General features: G+C 43.1%; 1 long non-coding RNA gene across 1 annotated transcript in view; it reads left to right on the top strand.

Annotated features, from left to right (window-relative positions):
• The first annotated feature begins 822 nt into the window (after positions 1-822).
• LOC141072879 (uncharacterized) overlaps positions 823-22353 on the top strand; it is a 162536-nt gene continuing 141005 nt past the window's right edge. Inside the window, exon 1 of the long non-coding RNA XR_012226892.1 lies at positions 823-6140. This is a non-coding gene — a long non-coding RNA (uncharacterized lncRNA). The remainder of the gene's footprint in view (positions 6141-22353) is intronic.

The following is a 22353-nucleotide window of genomic DNA, read 5'->3' on the forward strand; positions in this document are numbered from 1 at the left end:
TGTTTTTCTACTCCTCTCATGAGCCCAAACAAGTCTCTAAAAGCATGAGTTTGCAACTACTTTACTTTTGGAGAAAATTCAAAACATTCATTATTCAATAGAGCCCAATAGCAAAAACCAGCGTTTTGAATGAAGAATCACATTTCTTGGTAGAATCATGCAGGATTGAAATTTTTGATGGTTTTTTACTCCTCTCAACAGCCCAAACAAGTTTCTAAAAGGATGAGTTTGCAACTACTTTACTTTTGGAGAAAATTCAAAACATTCATTATTCAATAGGGCCCAAACTATCAAAAACCAGCGGTTTCAATGAACACACATTTCTTGGTAGAATCATGCAGGACTGAAATTTTTGATGTTTTTCTACTCCTCTCATGAGCCCAAACAAGTCTCTAAAAGCATGAGTTTGCAACTACTTTACTTTTGGAGAAAATTCAAAACATTCATTATTCAATAGAGCCCAATAGCAAAAACCAGCGTTTTGAATGAAGAATCACATTTCTTGGTAGAATCATGCAGGATTGAAATTTTTGATGGTTTTTTACTCCTCTCAACAGCCCAAAAAAGTTTCTAAAAGGATCAGTTTGCAACTACTTTACTTTTGGAGAAAATTCAAAACATTCATTATTCAATAGGGCCCAAACAAATTTTGCAGCGTAATGTAGGGCTCAGTGTGAGAAATCTGGGTCTCCCTCAGAGGTCATAGGTCTTCCAGCAGGACAATGACCCAAAACACACTTAAAAAACACTAGAAAATGGTTTGAGAGAAAGCACTGGAGACTTCTAAGGTGGCCAGCAATGAGTCCAGACCTGAATCCCATAGAACACCTGTGGAGAGATCAAAAAATGGCAGTTTGGAGAAGGCACTCTTCTAATATCAGGGACCTGGAGCAGTTTGCCAAAGAAGAATGGTCTAAAATTCCAGCAGAACATTGTAAGAAACTCATTGATGGTTGGTCGCAGTTATTTTGGCTAAAGGTTGTGCAACCAAGTATTAGGCTGAGGGTGCCAATACTTTTGTCTGGCCCATTTTTGGAGTTTTGTGTGAAATGATCAATGTTTTGCTTTTTGCTTCACTCTCTTTTGTGTTTTTTCATTTAAGACAAATTAAATGAACATAATACCAAAGAATTTGTGATTGCAATCATTTTCAGGAAGAAACTGAGTATTATCTGACAAAATTGCAGGGGTGTCAATACTTTTGGCCACAACTGTACCACAAAAGACTACAATCTTTGATTAATGTTAGAGGGGGCAATACACTGTATTAAGAAATGGGTTTTGTGAACTTTTGATCAGGGTCATTTGGATGTTTTGGGTTGTCATTATGATTTAAAAAGAGGAAACACAGTAGTTTTACTATAAATGGCTTCACCCAACCACTAACCATGAGTGGAGTTTGGTGTTATCATTCATATTCTCTGAGAAAAGGACAAGAAAGCAAAAATTCTGCTGGGGTATGTAAACTTTTGAGCACAACTGTATATAGGAGAGGGGAGTGGTCTGTAGTAAACACCTGAGATATCCAAACTTGAAGCCTCAGAGACAAATCAACCTCTGTACTGCTAACAGAAACCTGCACCATTTAACATGAAGGTGACTTGCTTCTGATCGCTGCAGTGGTACGTGAAATTAGACACTGTGGTATTCTGACCCTTCTCTGTTGCAGTCAACCTGTGACACTTACATTCTTTCCTGAGATGCCACCTATATAATACCTATAATACCGCTGGCTCTGCTCCATATCTGCAGCCATTGGAGCTAACTGCAATTGAATTCCTTTTATGCTATAGTCAATAGTGACTGTGAGATTTAAAGGGAACCTGTCAACAGGATTGTACACCGTAACCTACACACAGTGTCCGTTCGGCGCCGTTATACTGATTAAAATGATACCTTTGATGAAATCCATCTTGTGGTTTTTAATCTTTTTTCAGTTTGGAGATAATGATATGCTCGTGCTTCGGGGTGGGCCTGAGCCTAAGCCACATCCCATAGTGACTAGTGACTGCCCAAGATGGGCGTGGCCAAAGTCCCAACCCCTGCAGCAGAATCTGAAGGAATGAGTGGGGCAGCCAGAATTATCTCCAGCCACGAATGGGTGGAGCTCAGAAGAACAAGACGGCATGCTCAGAAGCCAAACGCCATTACCCAGCAAGTTACCTATTGACATGTAACGCAGGAGCATGTCTTTTCATGGGGGAATTGGTCGGCAAGACTGGGAGCGATCCGTAGCTCAGTTGAAGGCAGACTTGTGCCCGGGGGACTTTGGGACGGTGGAACTAGAGGACTGGTTCCCATTTGGCTTGTCGGAATGGAAGATTTTCGGTAGCTGGGACACCGCGGACGCGGAGCAGCTGGAACCGGAAGGGGTCATGGAGACGCCGAAAGCTGTACAGAGGGGATTCATCGTTGCCATGATCCCAAGCTCACACAGCTGCCATGGAGGACCGTCACAGCCAGCTGCAGCTTTGGTGAGTGAAAGACCTACACTCATCTCAGTTCCTGCACCGACTCCTGCCCCGTCAACTTCCCCAGCGTCCTCCCACAACATATATCCAGACGAACCCCGAGCTCCCACAGCGGAGGAGGCTCAGTGGGTTAGGGAAAGTTATTGAAGAAAAGAAACTGTGGGAACTCCAAATCTTGAAGGAGCTACAGTGCCCCAGCAGGGGAGCCATGTCTGGCCGGATGACACGTGACCTCATTAAGTACTTTAATCCCACCCAGGGGTATGGATTCATTCAAGGGGCCAAGACCATGGACAAGGGATATGTGAATTTTGGGTCCATTGATTTTAACGGTTCGTTACAGGAGTGGGACCGAGTAACTTTCAAAAAGGAGCAAAGGCCATGGGGACCATATGCAGTGGCAGTAAAGATGGTCTCCAGCATTCATGTGAGACGGGAGTGGAAGCTCAGTATTATGTGCAGCCGCCTGCAGTCAGCTAGAGGGCAGAGGCGCCTTTAATGGACATGGTGGTCGCAGTTGGGTCATGGGAGTAGGAGGCTCCGAGACTGTTGAATCTGCCGCTGGTGGAGGGAAGGAGCAGAAGGAACAGTGGAGAGTCTTCCGCCAGCAGGACTTCGGACCACACTTTTATCATTGTTCAGGGTCAGAATGTGGCCCACTATGCCGGTCAGTGGCCCTGTGTTGACTGAAGTGTCCCTTTCAGTGTGTTGTGTTAAGATGCAATGGAGGAATAAATATATGTGACTGTTCCGCATCTCCGGAAGAGCAGGAAGCCCTGGACGGCATCAGAACTACATGTCGGTAGGTGACCAGTATGGTCATGGTTGAAGTGACTGTGTTTTCTTCCCCCTCCCTCCATCCACGTTTTACATGCACCCGTTGCGCACCCCCTGCTGGATTATGGGACCGAGGCCCTGAAGGGGTTAATCACCCTTGGAAAAGAAAAAACGGACTATGTGTGCGGCTACTTTAAGAACTGAACTGTGTTAGCCCTGCATTTTACCTGTGTTAGCCCTGAATTTTACTTGTTTAAACCCTGGACTGTTCCCCTTAACAAAAGCAGCACACTTGTTTTAACGTGCCCATACTCTACTCCAGGAAGGAGGGGGGAAAAATCTGAGCAGGAGGACCTGTGGAGTGAGCCGAGTCAGGACTAAAAGGACTGTTGCTGAGTTGGCTGTCAAGCAAGTGTGTTTGTTATGGGTCCCAGGAGCCAAGGGACAAGGGTCAGTTGGACCCATACGAAAAGAACTTGAACTCTTTTGTTCCAGGGTTCCAACTGAGTGGAGTCGGGGTCTCAGTTGACCCACAAAGTTCATCAGATAAAGACTGTATTGACTGTAAATATGTTTTTTTTTAAATTTCTAGCAGTTTTAAATTTACAGGTACTGCCATGTTTGTGGACGACCATCTTCTAGGAGGGAGGAATGTAAGGAGGTGGCAGGGACCCTCATGTGCTTCCTCTCCCTTGGTAGCTGCTCACAGGATTACGCGTGGCACCTCCTTGTTTATTAATGTGAAATGTAATGTTTATGTACTGTAATGTCATGTGTCTGTCAGGTACTGAGTATGGGCTTAGGGTTAGGATAGAATCTTAGATAGTATAGGACCGTAGGCGGATTAGAATAGAGAGGGGCACATTAAAGATAGAGATGGCAGGGAAAGATAAGAAGACATCTCTGTGTCTAACCTGTGCTGCCAATGTGATGGATGCCCTATTGTTTAGTAAAGTTCAACTGTTGGAAAAGAATTGTGACTCTGTGATGTTTTGTGGAGCCAGAGTGACAGAACTAGAAAGGACTCTGACAGTGACCGTGAGTGTTCTGCTGCACACAATGCACATGCAGCAGAAGGAACATAATGTTTTATCTGGGGTGCCAGGGTGTGGGAACAGTACAGTCCATTGCCATGACTATCACGCTGGCTGCCTTACAGAATTGGCGTAGTCTGCAGGATTGCGATGCCTTCTGTACAGAGAGCGGAGGAGCCTTGAAAATGGCAAAGATGGCGGCCATTAGAGAGTTTTAAAGATGGCACCAAAAACTGACAAGAAGATGGCGGTCAATGGCGTTAAAATTGAGAGTGGTGCCGCCAATTTTCTGAGTGCGGCTGTTTCTTCATCTTTTTCCGTGGGATCAGTGACCTGTCAGCAGTCTGCATTATGAATAGCTAAGCAGAGCACTACATGAAGCTCCCCCAGAGGCCCACCCCGAAGCACGAGCATATCATTAACTCAAAACTGAAAATAAAGATTAAACAACCACAGGACAGATTTCATCAACCAAGGTATATTTTTAATCAGTATAACAGCGCCTACCTGACACTATGTGGAGGTTACTGTGCACAATCCTGCTGACAGGTTCTCTTTAAGTGATTATAGACAGATAGCTAACCTTTCTGTCACCCTTTGCTTCACACAATGCTCCATTGATGGAAAATACATTTTATTTATGAGTCTCAGAAAATGACAACTAATTTTTTAAAAGTAGTATATTTTAAAGATTATGTAAAACACAAGTGGAAATTGGCAGTGAAGGGAAGGAGTTAATAATCTTCTAGAATGTGTTAAAATGACATGACATTTTGAAGTTTTTAGTTTTAGAAATGGTCTTGTCCCTTTCCCACTCTCTTTGCCTATAAAATCTGTTTGTCATTTTTTTTTATTTTTGCAATACAAGTTTAGTACATGCCACAGGGCAAAATAGATGATCCTGTAGGCTTGAAGAAAGATACGCTTTAGTCATGCCAATACCTAGTTAGATTGCAAATATAGTCACCAAGCAAGACAAGTCTAATTTAAGTGAAAGATCAACAGTGCTTGTGGCAAAGCATTGAGGATCTATTATTAAACTATTCTTAAACTATTCTTCTCTGCTCAGCATGATGACTGCTTTTTACCCAGGTGCACAAAGAAATATTGCTAATCAAAGTAGGACCTAAATGTACACTTTAAATTTTATAGCTCTTTTTGAAAATTAATGGAATCCTGACTGAGATTGATCCAATTTGTGAACCAACCAGACAAATTTCAAATATCATTTTCACAATAAACTTCTAGATGGCAGTGTTTTCAGTTTGTAAAGCACACAAAAATCCCCAAATGCATCAAATTTTTATGTGTTTGGCACATTTTATTCCAACAGACAGTGGTGTAAAAAGCCTGTCTTAATTAACAACTGTACGTTCCGCAAGATTTAATGAATGTTAAGATGTTTTTTAGGATATATAAATAAGACTTAAAATGTCATTTATATAAAGTGTCATTGTCATGTCCTCATATAAGTCAGAAAATAGAAATTACAAAGAACTGATAGAGATGTGTAATCCAACAATTGGGCCATGTTCACATCTAGTAAAATATAAGAGAAGCCTAATGCCCAAAATAATAAACCGCAAGTAAAGACAATAGGAGCATGTTAAGAAAGGACTACGATACTCCATATTTTTGTATCTTTATTTTATTGTATTTGCTCTTGGTTTTGTGGATTGTTACATGTAAAAAGTTAACCTGACAGTTTCATTTTCTTTAGGGATCCACTGCAACAGCTGCCTTGCCAGAAAGTGGTTCATCTCTTGCATTGAGGGCTTTAGGATGGGGCTCTCTTTATGCCTGGTGTGGAGTTGGATTACTCAGTTTTGCTGTTTGGAAAGCACTAGGAGTACAAAGTGTGAGTATATAACTTGTGTGTTGGAAGGTAAATATCATACTTAACGATCTCTCTAGATATGTGTGTTTCAGGACAAACCTGATCAAAGTGTGACTTCCTTGCCACATCCAGCTCTTTTGCTGTCTCTGTCTAGCTTACAAATAAATCCAAAAATAATGGTGGCATTGCACTTCCCAACATTAAAGCCTATTATTTATCTAGTTTGGTTAAACATAGTGCATACTGGTTTAACAAAAATAACTCTCACATGGACCCATCTAGATGATTTGATTAATAACCACTGCCCCCTACAGGACATAATTATTAATCACCTTTTTAGACCACACCTACCTAATCCTAAATCTCCTACCTTCCAGGCGTTGACTAGCTCTTGGACTATACTAGCTAAACCTAACAAGAGAAGAAACAAACTAGAATTAACAACAAACTTCCCAATTTCCTTGCTCACTACCATCTATAAAATCGATCTTCTGGATAATTAGAAGAAATCGGGAATCAAAAAAGTAAGAGACTTGCATAATGGGATGAATTTTATACCCTTTAAAGAAGTCAAAGAAAAATTTAATCTAACCTCCCAAGACTTTATGTTCTTTTAAAAAATAGCTTTCGTAAATTTATAAGCAACAAAAATCTGAAGGCAGAAATTATTGCTAAATTATTAGAAGATCCTAATAATAATTTTTTATGGAGCACCAAAAATCTTTATAGTTATTTAAATAAAGATAATACTTTCCATAAAAACTCATAAATGGTAAAGTGGGAATCCGAACTAAATATTTCTATTAACCACGAACAATGGGAAAACGCTATCAGAAACTCATATTCGTCCAACATTTCTATGATCCTGCACAAGACTTACTATAAAATCCTTGTTAGATGGTATTACACCCCTTCTCGCCTAGCTCATAATGACCAAAAGAACTCACCCTTATGTTGGAGGAATTGCGGACTACAAGGTAATCTTCTCCATATTTTTTGGAGTAGCCCTAAAGTTAAAAGCCTGTAGAAACAGGTATCGCTATATGTTGACTCACTTCTCAAGATGCATTATCCGTTAACTCCAAAGGCCGCTCTTCTCTCTATTGACCTTGAAGAGTTCGACCCTTCGATAAGGTTTGTTATAATACATATTTTCCTGGTGGTTAGGAATTCCCTGGCATTGTACTGGAAAAGAGTGGATGTGCCAAAGTTTTCAGATTATTTTGGAGAAAATCTCTTCGCACTACTCTTTGGAACTACGCTTCGCTATTATTAATAATAACTTAAACATGCAAAGAAATGGGACAAATGGAATTCAATTCCTGTTACAGCTTAAACCAAAGTTATACTTTATTGTTCAAATAATAAATGACACCTGCACTACGGAATGGCTGATGGATAACTCCCACAGATCTGGTCAACACACAACCCTTTTTTTTTTTTTTTTTTTTTTTTACTATACTGGTCATTAAGTGCCTACATTTTTTTTAAGATATAAAATTAAGTTAGATACAGTTTATACAGTTTACAACTGCATTAATTTCATATGCAAAGCTATGGAAATGTATATTTGGAGTTTTCTAGTTTTTATTGTCACCCCATTTCCCTTCCCTTTCCTCCCCGTCTCCTAATTTTACCCCCTCCCCCTTTTCCTAAAACCTTACATATCCCTTCTCACTCCCCTTATAAAACTGCAAAATCAATAAAAACAGTTATATACAGTCATATGTAAAAGTTTGGGCACCCCTATTAATGTTAACCTTTTTTCTTTATAACAATTTTGGTTTTTGCAACAGCTATTTCAGTTTCATATATCTAATAACTGATGGACTCAGTTATATTTCTGGATTCAAATGAGGTTTATTGTACTAACAGAAAATGTGCAATCTGCATTTAAACAAAATTTGACCGGTGCAAAAGTATGGGCACCCTTATCATTTTCTTGATTTGAACACTCCTAACTACTTTTTACTGACTTCCTGAAGCACTAAATTGGTTTTGTAACCTCATTGAGCTTTGAACTTCATAGCCAGGTGTATCAAGTCATGAGAAAAGGTATTTAAAGTGGCCACTTGCAAGTAGTTCTCCTATTTGATTCTCCTATGAAGAGTGGCATCATGGGCTCCTCAAAACAACTCTCAAATGATCTGAAAACAAAGATTATTCAACATAGCTTTTCAGGGGAAGGATACAAAAAGTTGTCTCAGAGATTTAACCTGTCAGTTTCCACTGTGAGGAACATAGTAAGGAAATGGAAGAACACAGGTACAGTTCTTGTTAAGCCCAGAAGTGGCAGGCCAAGAAAAATATCAGAAAGGCAGAGAAGAAGAATGGTGAGAACAGTCAAGGACAATCCACAGACCACCTCCAAAGACCTGCAGCATCATCTTGCTGCAGATGGTGTCACTGTGCATCGGTCAACAATACAGCGCATGCATAACGCCTTTTTGTATGACCAAACAACTCAATCTTTGTTTCATCAGTCCACAGGACCTTCTTCCAAAATGTAACTGGCTTGTTCTAATGTGCTTTTGCATACCTCAGGTGACTCTGTTTGTGGAGTGCTTGCAGAAACTGCTTCTCTCGCATCACTCTCCCATACAGCTTCTCCTTGTGCAGAGTGCGCTGTATTGTTGACCGATGCACAGTGACACCATCTGCAGCAAGATGATGCTGCAGGTCTTTGGAGGTGGTCTGTGGATTGTCCTTGACTGTTCTCAGCATTCTTCTTCTCTGCCTTTCTGATATTTTTCTTGGCCTGCCAGGCAGTTACTGTGCACATAGAAAGTCTGAGGAGCAGAGGGTGAATGCTTGGGCGGTGTTGTACTCTGTCTCTGTATTATGAAGGCAAAATCTTCTAGATTAAATCATGACTGTAAGAGCCAGAGCAAGAGCACTTGGAAGAGCACAGCGACAGGACTCCAGACTACCGTAGACTGTTGTTCCTGGGCCGGATTTTGACAATCCATCACCTACTAATACTGAACTTGTTGGACAAGGATGTCAAAAAGAAACCCCTGCAGTTTCTAGACCAGAAGCTAGAGATTGACATTTCTGCTGGATTTCAATATTTGTCAATTGGAGAGCGTAGTGGTCGAAGGTGTGACTTCTATTATATGGGTGTTTCCACAAGACAATCCATCCAACATGTTATTGAATCAAAATATGGTTTTGCTCGCAACTCTATTCAGCTTTTCACAAACTATGTCAAATTGATAGCTAGACCCCAATGGGTCTTGTCACAGTGCCATGTTGACTACAGTCCCCAGATGTTATCTAGATCCCTAATCTCACCTCAACTTTACCAGCATAATGAATTAATAGGAAAAGCACGTCGTTTTGATGGAGCTGTTCTTTTCTTGCAAAAGAAACTAAATAATATCAATGAAGTGGTTAGCCGCACATGCAATGTAGAAATAGTAAAGATTACAATTACTTTCACCAATGAGTTACCACGCACTTCACCAACTTGCTTTCATTTTTACAACATTATATTCCGAAGCATTGAAGAAGATGATTAATATATTATGAAGCAAATATGTATGAATACTTATCACCCAAATGATGTTTCAAAAGTCAGAACATACACAAGCTATTTGTGTGACACTTATTTACCACTGTAATTTTGAAGTATGAGACTAGTATCATCTTGTGGATTGATGTGAGCCACAAAGTCCTTCAAAGTGAAACTGTTGTAGTGTATAATTTGCTCGCGAAAGTTAGAACTTGCCTTCTATGATGCTTGCATTACAGAGCTGATTGGACAAATATGTATGGACTCAGAAAGACCGGGCTCCAGGTTCCTGTGCTGCGCTGGGTCCAGAACTGTCAAGGCTGCGTCCCCTGTTTTCAGGGGGAAGGAATAGGGGAATGGACAGGCTGAAAGACCCGGTGACCTAGAGGCAGGAGGGCGAGCCTAAGAGAAAGCAGGCATGAAAGCAGAGTTTTTTAGCGGAGACAAGCAGCTCGTAGGAGGCTGAGCAGTGTGCTTTGTCCTTAGATCACCAGTGCTGCGATGGACTGTTCACGTCTGCTCCCACCGCTACAAGTGGTACTTCCAGAGAACAAGGCACTGTGTCCCCAGTGACCACCAGAGAGTGAGCCGCCGTGTGCTCCATGACCGTGTGTACAGTGTACGTGTGCAGTACAGATAACCAGTTCATGCTACGTGTCCAGCGTGGAAAACCAATAATAGGCACAAAGGAAGGACGGAGGGCGTTGGTACGGTCAGCAAGGTGCTCCCTCAGCATCTTCCAAAACTTTGCACTTCTTATGAGAGTACCCCAGGCCAGGGCAATGGGATTCGTACCGGGGTCTAGTCTGTTTTCCACAGCAAGTCTCGATGCCTTACTTGCTGTGCCACACAACCATTCGTATTATACAGTTTCTGATCAACTAGTTATTTTTCGTTCATTGTTCTTCCTTCGTTCTGGTGATTGGCTGCTTCACTGTTTCCTGTGCTTATGTCCCGCCTTTTTCCTATTTAGCACTCCACAGGGCTCTCACTCCCTGCCGGTGATTCTTCTGTGGTACGGATTCCTGTCTTCCCTACAGTGCTGTCCGGTACAACCTCTGACAGCCTCCCGGTCTCTCTTTCGTTGAGTACCTCTGGGACTCCAGCTTTCCGCTTTGGTCTTTGCTGAAATCTTAGTATTTTTTGTGTTAGCTTGGGGTTTTTGTGGTTTTACCCTTCAGGTTCATTCACTCTTTAGTTTCACTCTATGAGTCTTCCTTGCTGCTGCTTGTCTCCCTTAGGTTGTCCTGCACTAATTCCACCCTCGGTTTACCCTCACTGTAGCTCCCTGCACTTACGCCGAGGTAGGGACCGCCTCCCAGTTGTCGCCCACCGGCTAGGGTGGGACCGGCAAGTAGGTAGGGTCAGTGGTGGGTGGAGCTCAGTGGGCACCCTCTTCCCCTGCCGTGTGGTGGAATCATAACAGAATCACCGGCCTTCCCTATGGACGCTATGACCTCTTTAGTCAATCAGATGCAGGGCCTTACTCAGCTGGTGCAAGATCTTGCTGCGCAGGTCCAGCGTCAGGAGCAAATTCAAGCAGCTGCCGTTGCAGGGACAACTAATTCTGAGCCTAGAGTTAACTTACCCGAGCCATTTTTCGGAGATAGAAGCCAATTTGCTTCTTTTAGAGAAAATTGTAAATTATATTTTCAATTACGACCTATTTCTTCTGGCCCCCCAGCTCAAAGAGTCCGTATCATAATCTCTCGCTTACGGGAGGGACCCCAAGAGTGGGCCTTCTCTCTGCCGCCAGATTCAAATCTCCGTGATTCTGTAGACAACTTCTTTCAAGCCTTAGGGAATATTTACGATGAGCCTGACCAAGTCGCTCTGGCCGAGGCAAACCTTACCTCCCTGACCCAGGGTGATCAGGAGGTAGAGGTTTATTGCACCCAGTTTCGTAGATGGAGCTTAGCTACCCGTTGGAATGATCCCGCACTTCAGAATCAATTTCAGCGGGGCCTTTCACCAGCCCTAAAGGATGAATTGGTACACTACACACTGCCCCAGTCTCTGGAGGAGCTGATGGCTTTAATGGTCAGAATAGATCGCAAGTTAAGGGCGAGGAGATCGGAGCAGGCAGCAGCACGAGTTCCCGTTTTCTCTAGGGTCACTCCGGCTGTTCCGAATCTGCCAGCTGCCGAACCTATGGAATTGGGAGCCATGCAACCTGCCACAGATCCAAGTCCTTGCCGTCCACGCCACGCACTTGGAACCTGTTTTTACTGCGGAGATCCTCGGCATTGGATAAAGGATTGCCCGCGGCGCCCTGGCACTCCACAGGAATCTTCTCGGAATACACCACCTAGGCCTGTGGGTGGACAGGTAATTCCTTTAAGTTCTAAGAGACTCTTAGTGCCAATTTCTGTTGCTTTCACCTCCTCTAAGGGAGAAGGAGTTGCCATGATTGATTCAGGGGCTACTGCTAATTTTATGTGTTATGAGTTTGCTGTCTCATTGGGTATTTCTTTAATTCCACTCGCTCACCCCACTAAATTAGTTGGTATTGATAACACCCCACTAGCAAGTGGGGAGATTAGTCTCTGTACCCCATTGCTATCATTTCAGGTTGGTGTACTGCATGTGGAACAACTGTCATTTTTGGTTATGCATGACCTCCCAACTAGTGTCATACTGGGGTTTCCATGGCTCCAGCTCCATAACCCCAACATTAACTGGGTTTCTGGTGAATTGGAGAAGTGGGGTGCAGATTGTTCACAGAAATGCTTGTTAACACACGTTTGTGGTATCATCTCTGCACAAGCTTCTCTTCAGAGTCTTTTGGGCCAATTCGCAGATGTCTTTTCTTTGAAGGAGTCTGAGCGGTTGCCACCTCATCGCTCCTATGACTGTACTATCAATTTGGTTCCCAATTGTAAATTCCCTAAGGGACGCCTGTATAATTTATCACCTCCTGAGAGAGAAGCTTTACGTGAATATGTACAAGAGGCTCTAAGAAAGGGGCATATCCGTCCGTCCACCTCACCTCTGGCCGCAGGTTTCTTTTTTGTCAGTAAAAAGGATGGAGGACTTAGGCCGTGTGTAGACTACCGAGGTCTTAATGAAATAACTGTCCGTAACCAATATCCTCTTCCGTTGATTCCGGACCTGTTCAACCAGGTTCAGGGGGCTCGATGGTTCTCGAAGTTGGACCTGAGAGAGGCGTATAATCTCATTCGTGTAAAGGCTGGCGACGAGTGGAAGACCGCCTTCAATACCCCCGAGGGCCACTTCGAGTGTCTGGTTATGCCCTTTGGGCTGTGCAATGCTCCGGCGATTTTTCAAAATTTCACCAATGATATTTTCCAACATGCTATTGGCCGCTATGTAATTGTCTATCTGGATGATATTTTAGTGTTCTCTCCTGACTGGGACTCACATTTAAATCATGTAAGGGATGTTCTCCAGGTACTCCGCAATAACCAACTTTTCGCCAAGCAAGAAAAGTGTATTTTCGGGGTCCAAAGTCTATCTTTTTTGGGTCATATTTTGACACCCCAGGCCATCACAATGGAGCCGGAGAAGGTAAAAGCGGTTCTTAATTGGGCTCGTCCTGTATCTTTGAAAGCTCTTCAAAGATTTCTGGGGTTTGCCAATTTTTACCGCAAGTTTATAAAAAACTTCTCCATTGTGGTGAAACCTCTCACAGATCTTACTGTGAAAGGTTCCGACTTGGTAAACTGGAGTAAGGATGCAGTGGATGCCTTCACATTTCTTAAGGAGAGCTTTGCCACTGCTCCTGTTCTTACCCAGCCCGATCAGGAGAGACCCTTTATTGTTGAGGTTGACGCCTCGGAGGCAGGGGTAGGGGCAGTACTTTCACAGGGGACTTCGTCTTTGACTCGTTTGAAACCCTGTGCGTTCTTCTCAAAGAAGTTTTCCCCAGCTGAAAAAAATTATGATATTGGGAATAGGGAACTGCTCACTATAAAATTGGCCTTTGAGGAATGGCGACATTTCCTGGAGGGGGCCAAACATCCTGTTACTGTCCTCACCGACCAGAAAAATCTTGAATATCTCAAAACGGCCAAACGGCTTAATCCAAGACAGGCAAGGTGGGCGTTGTTCTTTTCACGTTTTAATTTTGTGATTTCTTTCAGACCCGGCTGCAAAACCGCCAGAGCAGACGCGCTATCTAGAAGCTTCTTGCCTGAACAACCGTCAAACATCCCACCTGTTCCCATTTTACCTGATAAAGTATTTTTGGCTGCTAATTACTCTGATTTGTTTGCTGAAGTTAAGCAATTTCAACATTTGTCTCCGTCCGGCTCTCCTGATAATAAATGGTTCGTTCCCTGTCAATTGCGTTTGAGACTGCTGAATGAACACCACAACTCTCCTCTTTCAGGTCACCCTGGTATCTCTGGTACGATGGAGTCAATCTCCAGAAATTTTTGGTGGCCGACTTTACGCCGGGATGCCACTGCCTATGTCAAGGCGTGTGACATTTGTGCCCGGTCTAAGGTTAACCGCTCACGGCCTTTGGGTGAACTATGTCCTCTACCTGTTCCCTCCAAGCCATGGACCCATCTTTCCATGGACTTTGTTACTGATTTACCTTCCTCCCTGGGAATGACTACCTTGTGGGTTGTGGTGGATCGCTTTAGTAAGATGGCACACTTTATTCCTTTACCCAAATTGCCATCCGCCAAGCAATTGGTCCCCTTGTTTCTAAATCATGTGGTGCGGCTGCATGGAATTCCTTCTAATATTGTGTCAGATAGGGGTACCCAATTTGTCTCCAAATTCTGGAGAGCTTTCTGTAGTAAAATTGGCGTTTCCCTTGCTTTCTCATCGGCCTTTCACCCGGAGACCAATGGGCAGACAGAACGGGCCAATCAAGCCCTTGAACAATTCTTACGTTGCTATGTGGCTGATAAGCAAGAGACCTGGGCATCTTTTATTGCCCTGGCAGAGTTTGCCATAAATAATAGGGTAAACTCTTCCACAGGGATATCTCCTTTCTTCTGCAACATGGGATTTCACCCTAAATCCAGCTCTTTCTCTGAGGACCCCTCGGACAATCCTGAGGTAGAGATTGTTTCCTCTGATCTGCGGTCAGTTTGGGAGCAAGTCCAAGGCAACATCAAAAAGGCTCAGGAGTCACAATGCCACTTTGCTAATATGAAAAGGAGGAGAAGTCCTTCCTTTGAAGTTGGGCAGAAAGTGTGGCTTTCTACTAAAAATCTGAAACTAAGAGTCCCCTCTGGTAAACTGGCTCCCCGGTACATTGGTCCTTTTAAAATATCTCAGATAATCAACTCTGTTTCTGTCAAATTGGATCTCCCCCAGGCGATGAGAGTGCATAAGGTATTCCATGTCGCTCTCCTAAAACCTTATGTACCTACAGTTTGTCCGGCTGACACACCTCCTGCTCCTGTTGTTGTACTTGGTCACCCCGAGTTTGAGGTAAAAAAGATCTTGGATTCCAGGAAAGTTCGTGGGGTCCTGCAGTACCTGGTGGACTGGAAGGGGTATGGCCCTGAGGAGAGGTCGTGGGTGTCTCATTCTGAGGTTCATGCTCCCAGGTTATGTAAGAGGTTCCATATCAATTTTCCTGAGAAGCCTTCCCTGTGTGAGGGTCCAGGGGCCCCTCATAAGGGAGGGGGTAATGTCAGGATTCGTACCGGGGTCTAGTCTGTTTTCCACAGCAAGTCTCGATGCCTTACTTGCTGTGCCACACAACCATTCGTATTATACAGTTTCTGATCAACTAGTTCTTTTTCGTTCATTGTTCTTCCTCCGTTCTGGTGATTGGCTGCTTCACTGTTTCCTGTGCTTATGTCCCGCCTTTTTCCTATTTAGCACTCCACAGGGCTCTCACTCCCTGCCGGTGATTCTTCTGTGGTACGGATTCCTGTCTTCCCTACAGCGCTGTCCGGTACAACCTCTGACAGCCTCCCGGTCTCTCTTTCGTTGAGTACCTCTGGGACTCCAGCTTTCCGCTTTGGTCTTTGCTGAAATCTTAGTATTTTTTGTGTTAGCTTGGGGTTTTCGTGGTTTTACCCTTCAGGTTCATTCACTCTTTAGTTTCAGTCTATGAGTCTTCCTTGCTGCTGCTTGTCTCCCTTAGGTTGTCCTGCACTAATTCCACCCTCGGTTTACCCTCACTGTAGCTCCCTGCACTTACGCCGAGGTAGGGACCGCCGCCCAGTTGTCGCCCACCGGCTAGGGTGGGACCGGCAAGTAGGTTGGGTCAGTGGTGGGTGGAGCTCAGTGGCACCCTCTTCCCCTGCCGTGTGGTGGAATCATAACAGAGGGTCTGAGAAAACTCTCCCATAACTTTGCCAGTGTTCCACTACCTCTGCTGGATTGGAGGTGTACCTCTCTCACCTGTACTCTTTGGTTTTCCAATGAACTGTGACCTCTGCCGCCAGCGTTTTGAGATGGGAATTTTTTACATAATTTCTCAAGGGCCCTCTGGTACTGCAAAATTTTTATATACCGGTCTGCCTCTGGAAGAAGAGATTAAAAGTTCTCCTTGTAGCATGGGTCTATGTGTCACCAGTAATGAGTGTCACCGAAAATTTTCCTAAGGCAATGTTTACAGTAAAGGCAGTGCAACATAAAGTCAGCCATGTGACCCAGTCTGCTAACAGGCAAGACTTCCATGTCCTCACCAAGAGGACAACTGACCATGCTCTCCTCCTCCTTGTCCTCAGACCATCCCTGACTTTTGATTAACCTCTGCACTAGCATTGTAAATACATCATTGTAAATAAACCCCTGTACTTTGTGTCTCCCCACCTCATTGTAGATTGTAAGCTCTCATGAGCAGGGTTGTCATCGTTATGATTTGATTAAATTATTGTATTATTAACTTTGATATTGTTACTTAGGACTGTTGTGTTTGAAAATATTAAACTGTAAATATGTTTGTGCTATATAAATAACAATTAGTAGTATTATTAGAACACAAAGAAGTGTAATGGTGGTGCAAATTATGGTGTCATTGCCTCTCACTATCTTGGTGGATTCCTCAAAGTTTTGGAGGATGGTACATATGTCTGACATCCATATCCACTCCTGAGATCTTATGTGTAAAGTCTGAATTGAATACCAATGGCCTTGTTGATGCTGGTAGGTAACAACTGCCCTCTTCTGCTCACAAATCCTTCATAACATTTGCAGTGTAGAATTCCAATGCGTGGGGACATAACACGCCAGTCTGTGAGCCGGAAGCTGCAAACGCTGCTGAAGCCCGTCAAAGGTGGATGAAGCTGTAGTTGACTTTCTAAAATGGGCATGCAGGGCGGCGTGCTTTCACAAGCAGATCCGGCAGCTCAGAGTCACTTTTCAGAAACCATTGAACAACAAGGTTAAGCACATGGGCCAGGCATGGTATGTGTGTGAGCTCGCCTCAGAGCTGCCACCAGTTTCCAGCCATTGTCACACACGATCATGCCTGGCTGTATGTTCAGCAGTGTCAGCCACTGATCTGGCTGCTCTTTTAGAGCGGTCCACAACTCTTCAGCATTGTGCGGTTTGTCACCTAAGTATATTAGCTTCAGCACAGCCTGTTGATGCTTGGCTGAGGCAGTGCTTCCAGCTTGTGACTGATATGGTCATTTTGGAGATGGAGGCTGAAGAGGTGGAGAATGAGCTGCAGACTGTGGGGGCAACCCTGATTGATGTAGGGCCCGCAATTCTGAGTGTCGTGAGGACGTGTTCCATTCCAAGGTCTGTCTGGGTCACAGCTTCCACTATGTTAACCCAGTGTGCCATCAGCGAGATGTTCAAATCCTGCCCACAAGCACTGATCCACGTGTCTGTGGTTAGGTGGACTGTTATGAATGGGTCACCGAGGAGGATAGCAGGCCCAGGCTAAGCCACAGAAAACCAGAGAGGTTGGTAACTAAGCGGATGCAGACTCCTGATCCTGTCCACACAACTAGCAGTAGCCGTGGAGCATACCTACGATGATCCTAGGCGCTTCGGCACAGCCGGAGAGCTAACTAAGCCTAAAGTAAGAAAGGGGAAAACTAAACTGCCCCGGAGCAGACCCCAAAGGAATAGATAGCCCCCATACATGTATTGTCGGTGAGACAAGATGAAAACACAAACGCAGGCAGAAAACTAGACTGAGCAAACAATGGGGCCCACACTGACTAGACAGAACAGGAAAGGAAAGACACTGTCTGCAATCACGCAAAAAACCCTGCAAAAAAGTCCAACACGTCTGATGCACAAAAACACTGAAGTCACACGACTTCGCCCCCACTAATCAGCACTCTGGTATATTCTGAAAGCAAAGCAAAAAGAGACCAATATAAAAGGGGACAAAGCAAACTTGCACAAGCAATAACATATGGGCGGTGATTCAGCACAGCCCCAGCCGGAGCTAGATGACCCGCACAAAGCAGAGATAAACAAAACCAGATCAAATGCAAACAGAATAGCAAATGAACCACTTAGCTGAACATGCAGGGAAAGAGTAGGAGACATCAGACCTCAGGAGGCACAAGAAGAATATCACCAGCAGGGATAGAGGGAGTCAGCTGTCTTAAATCCCAATCATAAATCCAAAGGGAGTTCGTAGCTATATTCTGCGCTGCCGCTTTAGACAAATTCCAGGAGAATGCTGTATGATTGCAGTGGTTTTATTCTACGCGTTTCAGGGGTCTCATGCCCCCTTCATCAGGAAATACCACAAGATACATACAGGTATCACAGACATAAATAGGTTTGGAAGGACGCTGGATTACAAAAAAATGAGCGCCAACAAGTCAGATGATGCAGTGTCAAAGTTCAATGACACCACATGGTTAACAGTTCACCTAGGATATATTACCAAAGTATACGTATTTTAGAAGATTTTTTGATTAAATTTACATTTCCCAAAAGAGATAATAAAGTCAAATTTATGATTTTAACATGGAAAAAGACTGAAAGAAAAAAGAAAGAACCGAACATCTGCTCAGGTGGACATGAACCTGCAAAAAAGGGGTTATTCCTGTTCAGAGGTGGATGCCTTACAAGAGGACTACCGTATGGAAGCAGCAAGCTACTTTTTCTCAAGGAAAGCATTGCAATCTTTCTAAAAAAAGGGGGGAGAAAATAAAAGCATAATTTTAATTCTTTACCTATAAAAAATATAATATAATTTTAGTTGAACGCTGAAAAAATAAATATGAAGTTATTTTTAAGTAAGAAAAGGAAAATGGGTTTAAAAGATGCTAGATGCAGCAACACACTAGAAACTGTACAGCAGCAGCTCAGAATGAGAATGCAGGACAAGCCGACAAAATAGATTCATTGCTTCATTGGTACAAGGATCGTGGGCAAATTTTATATTTAGCATGAGGCACATAAAAAAGGGTTAATATATCAAAGACAGCAACACACAGGAAGCTGTACAGGAGCCGACTACTGCTCAAAGTAAGAGCGCAGGACAAACCGGCAAAGTGAATGAGTGGCTTCATTATAGATAAGATCGCAGGCGGCTTTTGTGTTCAGCGCCTGACACATAAGTCTTGTCACTGCACAGGAGAGGCAGTAACATTCTTATACTGCTCACTAATCTCTATGGCTCAGCAGTATGTAGATAAAAGCTCTTACTTTGAGCAGTAGTGCTTAAAAATAACTTCATATTTATTTTTTCAGCGTTCAACTAAAATTATATTATATTTTTTATTGGTAAAGAATTAAAATTATGCTTTTATTTTCTCCCCCCTTTTTTTAGAAAGATTGCAATGCTTTCCTTGAGAAAAAGTAGCTTGCTACTTCCATACGGTAGTCCTCTTGTAAGGCATCCACCTCTGAACAGGAATAACCCCTTTTTTGCAGGTTCATGTCCACCTGAGCAGATGTTCGGTTCTTTCTTTTTTCTTTCAGTCTTTTTCCATGTTAAAATCATAAATTTGACTTTATTATCTCTTTTGGGAAATGTAAATTTAATCAAAAAATCTTCTAAAATACGTATACTTTTGTAATATATCCTAGGTGAACTGTTAACCATGTGGTGTCATTGAACTTTGACACTGCATCATCTGACTTGTTGGCGCTCATTTTTTTGAAATCCAGCGTCCTTCCAAACCTATTTATGTCTGTGATACCTGTATGTATCTTGTGGTATTTCCTGATGAAGGGGGCATGAGACCCCTGAAACGCGTAGAATAAAACCACTGCAATCATACAGCATTCTCCAGGAATTTGTCTAAAGCGGCAGCGCGGAATGTAGCTACGAACTCCCTTTGGATTTATCATTTCTTCTGGTCACTGAAGACCTGTGGATCTGCAGCAGCCGCTACCTACACGCTCTTATCTCATCCTAACCAGGTGAGCATATTTCAAGATATACTGTCCTTTGTAATGTGGATAAGACCCTATTGCGCTTTTGTCTCCCCCCCCTTTTTTTGCAATAGTTAAATCCCAATCAGAAACTCCAAATCTCCAATCGTCTTCCTCATTATCAGGTGGCAAGCCTCTGTCAATCAGATCAGCTCTACTAACTCCAGTAACCACCAGAGGGAGCCCAGAAAGAGAACTCCCAATCTGACCAGCTCTGCTATCTTCAGTAATCACCAGAGGAAAGCCAGAGAGAGAATTCACAACAGTGGACTTTCCCAGTAATGTAGTGGGACACGTTCTTGTGTAATGCCGTGACGGCACATCGGGAGAAATGGTGGCGGCTGCGGACAGAGTCCTTTTTTAGAGGGACACCAAAATCAGTTTTCAGAAAGTTTCCATCTTCACGATGCTGAAAGGCAACATTTCGAGTAGAAGCAGAAGAGAAATGTATGAATTTATTACTGGGTTCTTTGGGGCTTTAACTGGATATTTCTGCCTGTATTCCAAGGACTGGGGTATGGACAAATGACTGCTGCACTGGGACAAGGACGTGGACATGCTAGTTGATGGTGCCATTTGAGTTTGTGTCGAGAGCGCGCCGGCCCGCGCATGCGCACAGCGATCCACAGAGCTGATAGTGGCTAAAGGCCAAAATAACTAAACAGTGTGAATTTTATGATAGTTATTACATTTAGTTATTCATCTTGGGAGGATACAGCATAGATATAGTGCCCTCATGCATTTCATAATGTTAGTCAGGTAAAAAAAATGCCGTGAATTTTTTGGCCAAAAAATTGAAAAAATAACATAAAAGCATCTATAAAACGGCTGACCCATTTCTGGATTGTCCGCCAATCAATCAATAGTGCACGAAAGTCACAAATATACAATAAGAACTATTGCTCAAAATGCCCAAGGGAGCACATTTAAAAACTTTTAGAAAAACAGATTTTCCTTTTCCTATTTTTTATATATATATTATAATACTGAAAAAACTTTTTTTATTATGTATATCTCATGACTTCCCTAAAAAAAACCCCAATGCAACATAGAAATAACGAACTCCCAAGTCCGCTGGATGAGAAGAATTCTTGGTGGACCTCCATGATCCTTCCAATACATGGCTTGAATTTATTGGAACCACTGTCCATATCCGATTTGCTTGAAAATGCCCAATCTTCAAATCATCTGTGCCGCCACCTTCCACCATGATGATGACTCATAGCAATAAACCACATAAAAAGAAAATAAAGAGAAAGTAAGTAAAACCTAAAAACCCTTAAAAAATTGAAAAATCACCCCGAACCTACAAAAATGCTCCAAAACCAGAACTCTCATTCAGACCCTGTGGATGCAATGTACCCAGTTTATATATCTATCTGCATTCTAATTTCGCTAATTCCTTACCCAAATCTCCACCCCTAAAATTCAAAGAGATACTATCAATGCCCCTGATTTTTAATAGATGTGCTTTGCATTCATGATATTTGTTAAAATGCCTTGGAAGCGTTTTGAGTGACATCTCATCTGTCACTGACCTTGCCTTCTCTATGTCAAGACAGTGTTCTCGTGTACACATTTTTAATTTGTGAGTTGTTAAACCAATATACACTTTTTTGCATGGACATGAGGCATAGTATATCACCCCTTTAGTGGAGCATGTTATATGTCTGCGAATTTCAAAGATTTTGGAACCATCGTGATTTTTGAAAGTATTCCCTTTGAGTCTGAGGATTCCCGGAGACTTGCAGAGCGCCATTTTCCTCAACCTGTCCCTGTCACTCCCACCCAAAGGTATCCTCAAAAACGATGCTGGGTTTGCTGGAAGAGGAGTGTGTCCTACTGACCGGGCAGAGACAGCGACAAGCATGCACAGCCCTGGTGCCTGCGGTGACAGGACAGAGCCCCTGATTCCAGCTGTGAGACTTATCAAGAGAACTGAGTATCGTTCCTGCGGAGAGACTGTTAGTTTGAAAGCCAAGACTCAGAGCAGGGGAGACCCAGACTGCCTAGTGTACCTCTGCCTTTCTCTTTAACCCCTGAGGCCCCAGTTGCGGGCTAATAGAAACTGTGGAGCATACAGAGACTAAAGAGACTACAAATGCCGCTGCTGATGGCGCCTACGTTGGAGAAGACGACTCTTCAAGCAAGACTTCATCAGACTGATAAGTTACATGAATTGACGTTGTTCTATTTGACTGTTTGATAACTTGATCTAGTTTCCATATACCGTTATCTTTCCAGTTTAACCCCCACTACTTCCTCCCTGCGAGGAGGATTTGATCCCTGTAAATAAACCCTTTAACTTTTGGTCTGTCTCTGTTCCGTGGTGACATAATCAGCACCTGTACATTATTACAAATATTCCTGAAAAGTCAAGTCATTTGAAAATTCTAGGACTTGATTACTCACAAACATTTTTGACCA

Source organism: Dendrobates tinctorius, unplaced genomic scaffold (assembly GCF_039654945.1).
Source record: "Dendrobates tinctorius isolate UK_male_01 unplaced genomic scaffold, ASM3965494v1 ptg000293l, whole genome shotgun sequence".
Taxonomy (NCBI): domain Eukaryota; kingdom Metazoa; phylum Chordata; class Amphibia; order Anura; family Dendrobatidae; genus Dendrobates; species Dendrobates tinctorius.